Consider the following 14,901-nt stretch of genomic DNA (forward strand, 5'->3'; position numbering starts at 1 on the left):
ATTTTCTATTTTGAGTTTTGTGTTGTGAATTTTTCAAGTTTTGGGTAAAGATTTGTTGGATTATGGAACAAAGAGTGGAAAGAGCCTAAGCTTGGGGATGCCCATGGCACCCCAAGGTAAAATTCAAGGACACCAAAAAGCCTAAGCTTGGGGATGCCCCGGAAGGCATCCCCTCTTTCGTCTTCGTCTATCGGTAACTTTACTTGGAGCTATATTTTTATTCACCACATGATATGTGTTTTGCTTGGAGAGTCTTGTATGATTTGAGTCTTTGCTTTTTAGTTTACCACAATCATGCTTGCTGTACACACCTTTTGAGAGAGACTCACATGATTTGAAATTTATTAGAATACTCTATGTGCTTCACTTATATCTTTTGAGTTATATAGTTTTTGCTCTAGTGCTTCACTTATATCTTTTAGAGCACGACGGTGGTTTCATTTTATAGAAATAATTGATCTATCATGCTTCACTTATATTATTTTGAGAGTCCTTTAGAACAACATGGAAATTTTCCTTAATATAAAAACTTTCATAGAAGTGCATTGAATACTATGAGAAGTTTCATACTTGATGATTGTTTTGATATGGAGATGGTGATATGAGAGTCATGCTAGTTGAGTAGTTGTGAATTTGATAAATACTTGTGTTGAAGTTTGTGATTCTTGTAGCATGCACGTATGGTGAACCGTTATGTGATGAAGTCGGAGCATGATTTATTTATTGATTGTCTTCCTTATGAGTGGCGGTCGGGGACGAGCAATGGTCTTTTCCTACCAATCTATCCCCCTAGGAGCATGCGCATAATACTTTGCTTCGATAACTAATAGATTTTTGCAATAAGTATGTGAGTTCTTTATGACTAATGTTGAGTCCATGGATTATATGCACTCACACCCTTCCACCATTGCTAGCCTCTCTAATATCGCGCAACTTTCGCTGGTATCATACACCCACCATATACCTTCCTCAAAACAGCCACCATACCTACCTATTATGGCATTTCCATAGCCATTCCGATATATATTGCCATGCAACTTTCCACCGTTCCATTATTATGACACGCTTCATCATTGTCATATTGCTTGCATGATCATGTAGTTGACATCGTGTTTGTGGCAAAGCCACCATTCATAATTCTTCATACATGTCACTCATGCATCATTGCACATCTCGGTACACTGCCAGAGGCATTCACATAGAGTCATATTTTGTTCTAAGTATTGAGTTGTAATTCTTGAGTTGTAAGAAATTAAAGTGTGATGATCATCATTATTAGAGCATTGTCCCAAGTGAGGAAAGGATGATGGAGACTATGATTCCCCACAAGTCGAGATGAAACTCCGGACGAAAAAAAGAGGCCAAAAAGAAAAAGAAAAGAAAGAAGGCCCAAATAAAAAAATAAAAAATGAGAGAAAAAGAGAGAAGGGACAATGCTACTATCCTTTTTCCACACTTGTGCTTCAAAGTAGCATCATGATCTTCATGATAGAGAGTCTCCTATGTTATCACTTTCATATACTAGTGGGCATTTTTCATTATAGAACTTGGCTTGTATATTCCAATGATGGTGTAGCGACCCGACCCGAATGGATCAAGTGCTCTATGCTCAGGTGTCATCCCTGGATCAGTAATGCTGACACCACACAGTACATCGAAGGATTTATAGCAGAGTGGCAATCACACACTTATTACATCGTTGTCTCAAAGAGAACTTATTACAATAAATATGGCTTAAGGCCATCTAATAACGATAACAGCGGAAGACTCGGAAGGTAAATGGGTCCATCAACTCCAACGGCATCACTGAGTATAGGGCCATGACCTAAAAGCACCTTACTCGTCGTCTGAAAAGTCTGCAACATGAGAAGTTGCAGCCCGAAAACGGGTCAGCACATGGAATATGCTGGCAATGTAACACATAGAGAGTAATGGAATGAAACAACTATACTATATGCATATATGGCTGGTGGAAAGCTCTATGGTTACAGTTTTGCGAAAAGCCAGTTTTTTCCTACTGCAAAGGAATAAATTTATTTAACTATCATGGTAGTTGTTAAACATCGAGAATGGTTGACAGCATTCCGATCCCAATTAAGTGAACAATTAAAACCCAACAACATTAATTAGAAGTAACATGTTGAGATTCACATGATATTCAAGTACTAGATACTCAAGTTGTCCATAACCGGGGACACGGCTAATCATGATTAGTTTGTACACTCTGCAGAGGTTTGCGCACTTTTCCCCACATGACTCGATCGCCTCCGTTTGTTTTCTCGCACTACATGGTGTTTGAGAAACGGATGACCAAGACATAGTCTTTCAGAAGCACTAGCACCTTACATGTGGGGTAGACCGTACCACCTACAACCCCTACATCTGCTAGTCCACCCCGTAAGAGTTCGCACAACTTAGTCAACTATGCCAGAGCCCATAGTAGCATGTGGCTACACACGAAAGTTTCTATGAAAGATCTTATGATCCCTTTGAGCCTGGGTGGCGGTCCAAAATAAAACAGGCAAGTCCTGATAGACATCAGGTGCCTCAATCCACCCAGATGTGTGTTTAAGTTGCCACCTTAGATAAACCATTAAAATTTTCAACTCACATCTGTCATGGATATCACTCACCCAATCCACGTCTACTAGCATAGCATGGCATAAATAGCAAACGTAGAAGTAACTCCCAAAGGTTTCATAGTAATACAGGTAATAGGTACTACCTCATCTACTTCCCATCCCATAGTTTAATTAGATCCTAATCATGCAATGTGAGAGGATTGATCTAATGCAATAAAACATGGGTTGTAGAAAAAGGTATGATCAAAGTGTTACTTGCCTTGCTGATGATCCGCGAGACCTAGGGTTCCGAAGTAACAAGCGGCGCAATCCGGGTGATCTTCGCAGACAAACAACAAGCACACAATAAGTACTCATCTAATGCACAGGTAAAATTCAAATAGAAGATCTAACCAAAAAGTTCAACTTAAGAACTCCGGTTGGCAAAAAGAATCAAATCGAACGAAGCAAAAGAAATCAAACAGCGAAAGAAAACAACTCCGTTCTAGCAATCTGGATCTAGGGCAAATTTTACTGTAGCAAAAACATGTTTAAGTTGATTAGACGGAACGGCGGTTTTGAAACGAAACTCCAGGCGCTTGAATCACCTGATTCTGATAAACGAGCGGAAAGAAAGACTAGAACGAAGATCGGATCTGAGATCACGATCGCGGAATAAATCCGACGAAAAGAAAGAGATGAACGGTTAAACGAACGGGCGTCGTTAACCGGGGAATAAACGGTGATCACGTTCGTTGAGACGAACGGTCCTAAAGAAGAACGAAAACCGATCTAGGGTTTTCGGAAAAGAAACCGAAAAAGAAGGAAAACCGATCTAGGGTTTCGGAAGAAAACCGAAACAAAACCGGAAGAAAAAGAAAAGAATCGGAGAGAAAACGGAACGGTTCTTTTAGGAAAAACCGGACCGGGGAAGAAAAAGAGAGGCGCGGCTACCTCGGAAGGCGGGCTCCGGGCGGCGGTGGCTAAGGGCAGCGGCGGCGGCTTAGGCGCGGGGCGGCGCGGCTATGGCGGCGTCGGCGGGTGAGGGGCGCGGGGTGGGGCGCGGCTAAGGAGGAGAGGGGGCTTGGGGTTTTGATGTGAGGAGAGGGGGCGTTTGGGGTGTATTTATATAGGTGAGAGGAGGATTACTTGGGGTAGGGGACAAGAAATAGAGTAGGAAAACGAAAACGAAACAAAGGAAAGAGGGGGGGCTAACCCGGCCTAGAGTCCCGCTGGGACTCGGCCTGGGCGAGGGGAGGCGGCAGCTGGCGCCTGGCGCGCAGCGCACGCGCGCAGGGAGGCTGGGGAGGCGGACGGCTGGCTGGGCCTTTGGCCCGGCTGGCCTGCGGGAGTTCCTTTTTTTTTTAATCGGTTCCGCGCAGAAAAACAAAAAAGAAACTAAACTAAACGAACTCCAAAATTACTAAAGTAAATTTTCCCCGACTCCTAAAAATGAGCCGAACAAAATGAACTTTTCTCCGGGCCTAAAATGCAATTTTTGAAAACGCGCATTTTTCCCTATCCAAATAAAAGCAAACAAAACTCCGGCAAAACCAAAATTTGATTTATTAATTAAATCTTCATTTTTCCTAAATTTGGGAAAGTCATATTATTCCCTCTCTCATTATTTTTGATATAGGAAAAATAATTGAAGATGAAATAAAATAAATCAAATGATCCTCTTTTCAAAATTTGAGAAAACTCAAATATGAAAATAACGAAATCTCCAACTCTCTCCGAGGGTCCTTGAGTTGCGTGAAATTTCTAGGATCAACCAAAATGCAAGAAAATATGCTATGCATGATGATCTAGTGTATAACATTCCAAATTGAAAATTTGGGATGTTACAAACCTACCCCCCTTAAGATGAATCTCGCCCTCGGGATTCGGGTTGGCTAGAAAATAGGTGAGGGTGGTCCTTGAGCAAATCTTCTTCTCTCTCCCAGGTGGCTTCATCCTCTGAGTGGTGGTTCCACTTAACTTTGCAAAACTTGATAACATTGCTGCGAGTAACCCTGCTGGCATAATCGAGAATCTTGACTGGCTTCTCCTCATACGTTAAGTCGTCCTTCAACTGAATCGCTTCGAGTGGCACGGTATCTCTTAGCGGTACCTCCGCCATCTCGGCATGACATTTCTTCAGCTGAGAAACATGGAATACATCATGAACTCCTGACAGTCCCTCTGGTAATTCCAACTTATAAGCGACTTCTCCCATACGTTGCAAGATCTTGTACGGTCTAACGAAACGCGGTGCTAACTTTCCCTTAACTCCAAGGCGTTTAACTCCTCGAAGTGGGGATACTCGGAGATAAACTCTGTCTTCGGTTTCGTAGACTGTCTCCTTGCGTTTAGAATCTGCGTAGCTCTTCTGCCTGGACTGGGCTACCTTGAGCCTATCGCGAATCAACTTAACTTTCCGTTCAGACTCCTTAATCAAATCTGGTCCAAAGAATTGACGGTCTCCAACTTCGTCCCATGACAACGGTGTCCTGCACCTCCTTCCGTATAAAGCTTCGAAAGGTGCCATCTTCAAATTGGTTTGGTAACTGTTGTTATAAGAAAACTCCGCATACGGCAAGTTATCGTCCCAACTAGATCCATAATCTAGTGCACAAGCTCTCAGCATATCTTCCAAAATCTGATTGACTCTCTCGGTCTGTCCATCCGTCTGTGGGTGAAAAGCTGTGCTGAACTCCAGTCTGGTTCCTAAAGTTTCATGCAACTGATTCCAAAACTTTGAAGTAAATTGGGTTCCTCTATCTGATACGATGCTCCTCGGAACTCCATGCAAACATACGATCCTGTTCATGTATATCTTTGCCAACTTAGCACTTGTGTAAGTGGTCTTAACTGGAATAAAATGTGCTACCTTTGTCAAACGATCAACTACTACCCATATCGAATCGTAGCCTGCTTTCGTCCTGGGTAGTCCTATGATAAAATCCATGCCTATCTTATCCCACTTCCATTCGGGTATCGGCAATGGTTGCAACAATCCTGCTGGCTTCTGATGCTCTGCCTTTACTCTCTGACATACATCACAAACTGCTACATACTCCGCAATATCCTTCTTCATTCCGGTCCACCAGAAAATATCCTTCAAATCCAAATACATCTTGGTACTTCCTGGGTGAATCGAATACGGTGAATCATGGGCCTCTTGCAAAATCAACTTTCTGATCTCCGGGTCATTGGGCACGTAAACACGGTCTTCAAACCATAGGGTGTCGTGCTCATCCTCGCGAAATCCTTTAGATTTTCCTTTGCTCAGTTTCTCCTTTATAGCGGCAATCTCTTTGTCAGCTTTCTGAGCTTCTCTGATTCTATCCATCAAAGTAGACTGAATTTCCAATGCTGCTACATAGCCTCTCGGAACTATTTCCAAACATAGCTCACGAAGGTTTTCTGCTAACTCCTTGGGTATTTTCCCCGTCACTAGGGTGTTGACATGGCTCTTACGGCTCAATGCGTCAGCTACTACATTAGCTTTTCCGGGATGGTAATACAACCATCCTTAATGATCCATCCTTCTTTTCCACTAGAAGTACGGGTGATCCCCAAGGCGAACAACTTGGGCGAATATATCCCTTATCCAGTAACTCCTTAATCTGCTTCTTAATTTCCACCAAATCTTTTGCTGGCATCCTATATGGTCTCTTCGATATTGGCCCAGTGCCTAGCAATAGCTCAATCAAAAACTCAATGTCTCTATCTGGTGGCATGCCTGGCAACTCTTCGGGAAATACATCAGGAAAATCCTTCACCACTGGTACTTCCTCTTGCACAACTCCTGTTAGGCAGTTTACTTGTGTCCTGTTTGGCACATGCCGGGATACATACTTGATCCTTCTTCCTTCTGGTGTGGTAAGCAAAATTGTCTTACTGGCGCAATTGATGTTTCCCCCATACATCGACAACCAATCCATGCCTAATATCACATCCAATCCTTGAGATTCCAATACTATTAGGTCTGAGGGAAACACATAGTTACCAATCCTTAATGGTAACCGATCACACCATCGTCTAGCCATAAACTCTGCTCCTGGTGAGCTTACTAACATGGGTGTCCTAAGGGCTTGGGTTGGCAGATTATTTATCCACAAATCCCCTTGATATGTATGAATGCGATGCACCAGTATCAAAATGAGTGCGGTAAATGACTTAAGCAGAAACTTACTGATTACTGCATCAGGCTGATCTTCAACCTCCTCCACATTAATGTGGTTCACCTGTCCCCTATTGAAAGGGTTCGACTTCTTCCCAAAGCTTCCATTGCCATTTCCATTCTGGCCTTCGAGGCATTCATTGACATACTGTCCGGTCTTGGAACACTTGAAACAGGTGACTTGACTCAGGTCTCTCTTGGTTGGGGTCGATGGGATGGTACGGTTCTGGCCATTGCTTCCTCCATTCCCATTACCATTCTTGTGGCCATTATGGTTGTGTGAACTACCTCCTCCATGGGTATGCTGAAACTGAAATCCCGGTTTAGGGGCAAAACGGGGCTTCTGCTGGGCTCCAGAGTTATACTTCCCCTGTCCATACTTCCTTTTACGGTTCTCAATCTGCTGTTGCTTCCCTTCAATCATGATGGCACGATCTACCAACTCCTGGTAGTTGTTGAAACTCGCTACCATCAACTTCATGCTTAGTTCATCATTCAGTCCTTCCAGAAACTGCTCCTGCTTAGCTGCATCCATAGCAACGTCATCTGGGGCATAACGTGCTAACTTGCTGAAATCGTCAACGTACTGGCCAACTGTCCTTCCTCCTTGGCGTAAGTTGCGAAACTCACGCTTCTTCAGGGCCATAGCTCCTGCTGAAACATGGGCAGTATAGAAAGCTTGCTGAAACTGATCCCATGTGACAGTGTCAACTGGGTAAGTGGCTGTGAAATTCTCCCACCATGCTGCCGCGGGTCCGTCAAGCTGGTGAGCGGCAAACTTCACTTTCTCACCATCCGTGCATCCTGCAGTGGTCAACTCCCTTCCTATCTTGCGGAGCCAATCGTCTGCTACTATCGGCTCGGTGCTACTGGAAAACACCGGCGGATTCAGCCTAAGGAAACGGGCTAAGTGGTCAACAGGTGGTGGTGGTGGTGGTGGGTTGTTGTTGTTCTGCTGGTTCTGGACTAACATTTGCATCAATTGATTCTGTTGCTGGATCAACTGAGTGAGCTCCGGTGGGAATCCATTGTCATGTCTCGGAGGCATCTGAGGGTTTAGAAAAGACGAGAATTAAGAATAGAGTGAGGTCTAAAGGGAAAACACTACCCCAATGCACATGAGCAAATGCACACAAAATCACTTCATTCAATCAAACAAGGGCTTAAAAACGGTCTAACTATCGCAAAAGTGCTCGAACTATAATGTTTACAGGGGGGAAATGCTACTACTATCTGGTGGTCATCTAGAAATTTGAACCGGTGGAAGACTCCATGATATCTGCTCCAGCTTCGTCTTCAAAGTCGGGTTCACTTGGATCCGAATCGGTGTCGTCGATGATGATGTAGTTGTCCGGACATGCGACGTACATGTCTTCCTTCCTGGATGCTAACTTCCTCTTGAGTTCTTCAATCTCCTGCTTAAGATCGCCATTGTGTCTCGCTAGAGCTACGATCTCGTCCATGTAGTCCTTGCGTGTAGACTTCAGTTCTCCTTCTAGCTCGATGATCCTTGCCTTTGCATTCTTCAACTCTATCATATCATTGCACATCTGGTTCTCGTGGCATTGAATGTGCTGGTTTAACTCCTGGATGAAAGATGCAATGGATCTATCCTTCTTGGTGCTGACTAACTCCCATTGTTCACCTCGGCGTCCGCAAATCTGGTAGATAGTGTCCTTGAGGTCTTCTTGGTAAACTTCTCCAATGCGTCCTATGGTGATATGAGCTGCCATGCTCCTTCCCAGACTCCAGGTTGGTGCATTGAAAACACTATCTATGGGCTTCATGATTGGTGTGAATGTCCTTCCCGGAACGTGAGTTTGAATCTTCCAGCGCTCCTCTTCGGGCAGAGTGGCATTGAAGGTTCCCGTGAAGCTTGGTAATCCAATGTTCAGGTACTTGGTGACTTCCTTCAGGTGAAATCCAAAAGGTGTACCTTCATCCGGTTGGGCGTACTTAATCTTCACGTTCATCATCCTAAAAGAGTAGAAAAGATGAGGATTTAGAAAATGAGAAGAGAATGGTGATCTATGGCTTTAACTTAGTGGTCGTGTCCTACAGTCAGCGTGTGCTCTGATACCATCTCTGTCGCGACCCGACCCGAATGGATCAAGTGCTCTGTGCTCAGGTGTCATCCCTGGATCAGTAATGCTGACACCACACAGTACATCGAAGGATTTATAGCAGAGTGGCAATCACACACTTATTACATCGTTGTCTCAAAGAGAACTTATTACAATAAATATGGCTTAAGGCCATCTAATAATGATAACAGCGGAAGACTCGGAAGGTAAATGGGTCCATCAACTCCAACGGCATCACTGAGTATAGGGCCACGACCTAAAAGCACCTTACTCATCGTCTGAAAAGTCTGCAACATGAGAAGTTGCAGCCCGAAAACGGGTCAGCACATGGAATATGCTGGCAATGTAACACATAGAGAGTAATGGAATGAAACAGCTATACTATATGCATATTTGGCTGGTGGAAAGCTCTATGGTTACAGCTTTGCGAAAAGCCAGTTTTTCCCTACTGCAAAGGAATAAATTTATTTAACTATCATGGTAGTTGTTAAACATCGAGAATGGTTGACAGCATTCCGATCCCAATTAAGTGAACAATTAAAACCCAACAACATTAATTAGAAGTAACATGTTGAGATTCACATGATATTCAAGTACTAGATACTCAAGTTGTCCATAACCGGGGACACGGCTAATCATGATTAGTTTGTACACTCTGCAGAGGTTTGCGCACTTTTCCCCACATGACTCGATCGCCTCCGTTTGTTTTCTCGCACTACATGGTGTTTGAGAAACGGATGACCGAGACATAGTCTTTCAGAAGCACTAGCACCTTACATGTGGGGTAGACCGTACCACCTACAACCCCTACATCTGCTAGTCCACCCCGTAAGAGTTCGCACAACTTAGTCAACTATGCCAGAGCCCATAGTAGCATGTGGCTACACACAAAAGTTTCTATGAAAGATCTTATGATCCCTTTGAGCCTGGGTGGCGGTCCAAAATAAAACAGGCAAGTCCTGATAGACATCAGGTGCCTCAATCCACCCAGATGTGTGTTTAAGTTGCCACCTTAGATAAACCATTAAAATTTTCAACTCACATCTGTCATGGATATCACTCACCCAATCCACGTCTACTAGCATAGCATGGCATAAATAGCAAACGTAGAAGTAACTCCCAAAGGTTTCATAGTAATACAGGTAATAGGTACTACCTCATCTACTTCCCATCCCATAGTTTAATTAGATCCTAATCATGCAATGTGAGAGGATTGATCTAATGCAATAAAACATGGGTTGTAGAAAAAGGTATGATCAAAGTGTTACTTGCCTTGCTGATGATCCGCGAGACCTAGGGTTCCGAAGTAACAAGCGGCGCAATCTGGGTGATCTTCGCAGACAAACAACAAGCACACAATAAGTACTCATCTAATGCACAGGTAAAATTCAAATAGAAGATCTAACCAAAAAGTTCAACTTAAGAACTCCGGTTGGCAAAAAGAATCAAATCGAACGAAGCAAAAGAAATCAAACGGCGAAAGAAAACAACTCCGTTCTAGCAATCTGGATCTAGGGCAAATTTTACTGTAGCAAAAACATGTTTAAGTTGATTAGACGGAACGGCGGTTTTGAAACGAAACTCCAGGCGCTTGAATCACCTGATTCTGATAAACGAGCGGAAAGAAAGACTAGAACGAAGATCGGATCTGAGATCACGATCGCGGAATAAATCCGACGAAAAGAAAGAGATGAACGGTTAAACGAACGGGCGTCGTTAACCGGGGAATAAATGGTGATCACGTTCGTTGAGACGAACGCTCCTAAAGAAGAACGAAAACCAATCTAGGGTTTTCGGAAAAGAAACCGAAAAAGAAGGAAAACCGATCTAGGGTTTCGGAAGAAAACCGAAACAAAACCGGAAGAAAAAGAAAAGAATCGGAGAGAAAACGGAACGGTTCTTTTAGGAAAAACCGGACCGGGGAAGAAAAAGAGAGGCGCGGCTACCTTGGAAGGCGGGCTCCGGGCGGCGGTGGCTAAGGGCGGCGGCGGCGGCTTAGGCGCGGGGCGGCGCGGCTATGGCGGCGTCGGCGGGTGAGGGGCGCGGGGTGGGGCGCGGCTAAGGAGGAGAGGGGGCTTGGGGTTTTGATGTGAGGAGAGGGGGCGTTTGGGGTGTATTTATATAGGTGAGAGGAGGATTACTTGGGGTAGGGGACAAGAAATAGAGTAGGAAAAGGAAAACGAAACAAAGGAAAGAGGGGGGGCTAACCCGGCCTAGAGTCCCGCTGGGACTCGGCCTGGGTGAGGGGAGGCGGCGGCTGGCGCCTGGCGCGTAGCGCACACGCGCAGGGAGGCTGGGGAGGCGGCCGGCTGGCTGGGCCTTTGGCCCGGCTGGCCTGCGGGAGTTCCTTTTTTTTTAAATCGGTTCCACGCAGAAAAACAAAAAAGAAACTAAACTAAACGAACTCCAAAATTACTAAAGTAAATTTTCCCCGACTCCTAAAAATGAGCCGAACAAAATGAAGTTTTCTCCGGGCCTAAAATGCAATTTTTGAAAACACGCATTTTTCCCTATCCAAATAAAAGCAAACAAAACTCCGGCAAAACCAAAATTTGATTTATTCATTAAATCTTCATTTTTCCTAAATTTGGGAAAGTCGTATTATTCCCTCTCTCATTATTTTTGATATAGGAAAAATAATTGAAGATGAAATAAAATAAATCAAATGATCCTCTTTTCAAAATTTGAGAAAACTCAAATATGAAAATAACGAAATCTCCAACTCTCTCTGAGGGTCCTTGAGTTGCGTGAAATTTCTAGGATCGACCAAAATGCAAGAAAATATGCTATGCATGATGATCTAGTGTATAACATTCCAAATTGAAAATTTGGGATGTTACAGATGGGCTTCCTCAAAATGCCCTAGGTCTTCATGAGCAAGCAAGTTGGATGCACACCCACTTAGTTTCTTTTGTTGAGCTTTCATATACTTATAGCTCTAGTGCATCTGTTGCATGGCAATCCCTACTCACTCACATTGATATCTATTAATGGGCATCTCCATAGCCTGTTGATACTCCTAGTTGATGTGAGACTATATTCTCCTTTTTGTCTTCTCCACAACCACCATTCTATTCCACATATAGTGCTATATCCATGGCTCACGCTCATATATTGTGTGAAGATTGAAAAAGTTTGAGAACATCAAAAGTATGAAACAATTGATTGGCTTGTCATCTGGGTTGTGCATGATTTAAATATTTTGTGTGGAGAAGATAGAGCATAGCCATACTATATGATTTTGTAGGGATAACTTTCTTTGGCCATGTTATTTTGAGAAGACATAATTGCTTAGTCAGTATGCTTGAAGTATTATTATTTCTATGTCAATATTAAACTTTTATCTTGAATCTTTGAGATCTGAACATTCATGCCACAATAAAGAAAAATTACATTGAGAAATATGTTAGAAAGCATTCCACATCAAAAATTCTTCTTTTATCATTTACCTACTCGAGGACGAGCAGGAATTAAGCTTGGGGATGCCTGATACGTCTCCAACGTATCTATAATTTTTGATTGATCCATGCTATTGTATTATATATTTTGGATGTTAATGGGCTTTATTTTACACTTTTATATCATTTTTGGGACTAACCTACTAACCAGAGGCCCAGCCCAAGTTGTTGTTTTTTTGGCCTATTTTAGGGTTTCGAAGAAAAGGAATATCAAACGGAGTCCAAATGGAATGAAACCTTCGGGAACGTGATTTTCTCAACAAACGTGATCCAGGAGACTTGGAGTGTGCATTAAGAAACGATCGAGGAGGGCATGAGGCAGGGCGGCGCGCCCACCACCCTCATGGGCCCCTTGTTGCTCCACCGACGTACTTCTTCCTCCTATATAAGTCCACGTACCCCCCAAACATCCAGGAGCACCACGAAAACCTAATTCCAGCGCCGCAACCTTCTGTACCCGAGAGATCCCATCTCGGGGCCTTTTCCGGAGCTCCGCCAAAGGGGGCATTGATCACGGAGGGTCTCTACATCAACTCCATGGCCTCTCCGGTGATGTGTGAGTAGTTTATTTCAGACCAACGGGTCCATAGTTATTAGCTAGATGGCTTCTTCTCTCTCTTTGGATCTTAATACAAAGTTCTCCTCGATCATCTTGGAGATCTATTCGATGTAATCTTCTTTTGCGGTGTGTTTGTCGAGCTCCGATGAATTGTGGGTTTATGATCTAGTTTATCTATGAACAATATTTGATTCTCCTCTGAATCCTTTTATGTATGATTGGTTTATCTTTGCAAGTCTCTTCGAATTATCAGTTTGGTTTGGCCTACTAGATTGATCTTTCTTGCAATGGGAGAAGTGCTTAGCTTTGGGTTCAATCTTGCGGTGTCCTTTCCCAGTGACAGCAGGGGCAGCAAGGCACGTATTGTATTGTTGCCATTGAGGATAAAAAGATGGGGTTTATATCATATTGCATGAGTTTATCCCTCTACATCATGTCATCTTCCTTAAAGCATTACTCTGTTCTTATGAACTTAATACTCTAGATGCATGATGGATAGCGGTCGATGTGTGGAGTAATAGTAGTAGATGCAGAATCGTTTCGGTCTACTTGTCGCGGACGTGATGCCGATATACATGATCATACCTAGATATTCTCATAACTATGCTCAATTCTATCAATTGCTCGACGGTAATTCGTTTACCCACCGTAATACTTATGCTCTTGAGAGAAGCCACTAGTGAAACCTATGGCCCCGGGTCTATCTTCCATCATATTAATCTTCCAATACTTAGTTATTTCTTTCGCCTTTTATTTTACTTTGCATCTTTATCATAAAAATACCAAAAATATTATCTGATCATATCTATCAGATCTCATTCTCGTAAGTGACCGTGAAGGGATTGACAACCCCTTTATCGCATTGGTTGTGAGGTTCTTATTTGTTTGTGTAGGTGTGTGGGAGTTGAGCATGATCTCCTACTGGATTGATACCTTGGTTCTCAAAAACTAAGGGAAATACTTACGCTACTTTGCTGCATCACCCTTTCCTCTTCAAGGGAAAACCAACGCAGTGCTCAAGAGGTAGCACATATCATAAGCATAATCACTCTCATCATTAATAGTATGAATAGCACCAATGGTATAACAATTGCTATGATCATAGTTTCCCAAGTTGGTGCCAAAAAGATTTCCAAGATTATAAGAAGTATCATTATCTTACCAATCATAATCATCACAACAAGCAATAGGCATAACAAAATCATCATCAATAGTACTCTCGGACATTGTGCCATAAGACAAAGAAGCAATATCATCATCAAGTGCATCACCTTCTACACTTATTTTTGATTCATTTTCATGAGGCACAACAATAATAGGAGCAACATTATTTGGGAGCGATACCTTTTTACCTCTATTCTTTCTTCTTTTCTTCTTCTTCACCACATCATGTGTGGGTTTAATTAATTTCTTCGAGCTTCTTATTGATGAGACTGGTTGAATAGGGAGCTCCTCCTCATCACCTATTTCATCATGAGAGACAATAGGAGGGAAAGTAGAAATCTTTACCCTTTCATTAGTATCCCTTTTATATTATATTAGTTTCCCCATCTTTCTATAGTTGGAAATATAAGCATTCTCATTGCAATTTACCATGCAAAACATATAGATATTTTTTAGATTAGTTTCAATATCATCCATGAGAATGAATACTTCAAACCAACATTTTTTATGTGTCAATTCTTCACTCCCCAAAAATAGACAAAGCTCATTATAAAGTTCAAGGGTGATCAAATTATTACAATATTTGGCCATGATTCGATCATGAAAAAGTTTGCATTGGAAATTAAGATGACCAACCTTATTTCAAAGTTCACAAGTAATAGGACAAAGAGAACATAATTTTGTAGCAAATTCATCTTTCACTTTGAGCAAAGAATTGGTTCTATCATGTTTATGCTTCTTGCAAAAACTATCTTCCCTATAAGGCACGTCTTCACAAATTCTTTCCACTCCACAAAAATTGACATGCTTATAAGAAACATTTTTATTATGACTAGTGCAATCATCAATAGTATTTTGGATATTCATAGAATTCATACTAACAACATTGCAATCATGCTCGTCATTC

The sequence above is a fragment of the Triticum aestivum genome, chromosome 7A, assembly GCF_018294505.1.
Source record: "Triticum aestivum cultivar Chinese Spring chromosome 7A, IWGSC CS RefSeq v2.1, whole genome shotgun sequence".
Lineage (NCBI taxonomy): Eukaryota > Viridiplantae > Streptophyta > Magnoliopsida > Poales > Poaceae > Triticum > Triticum aestivum.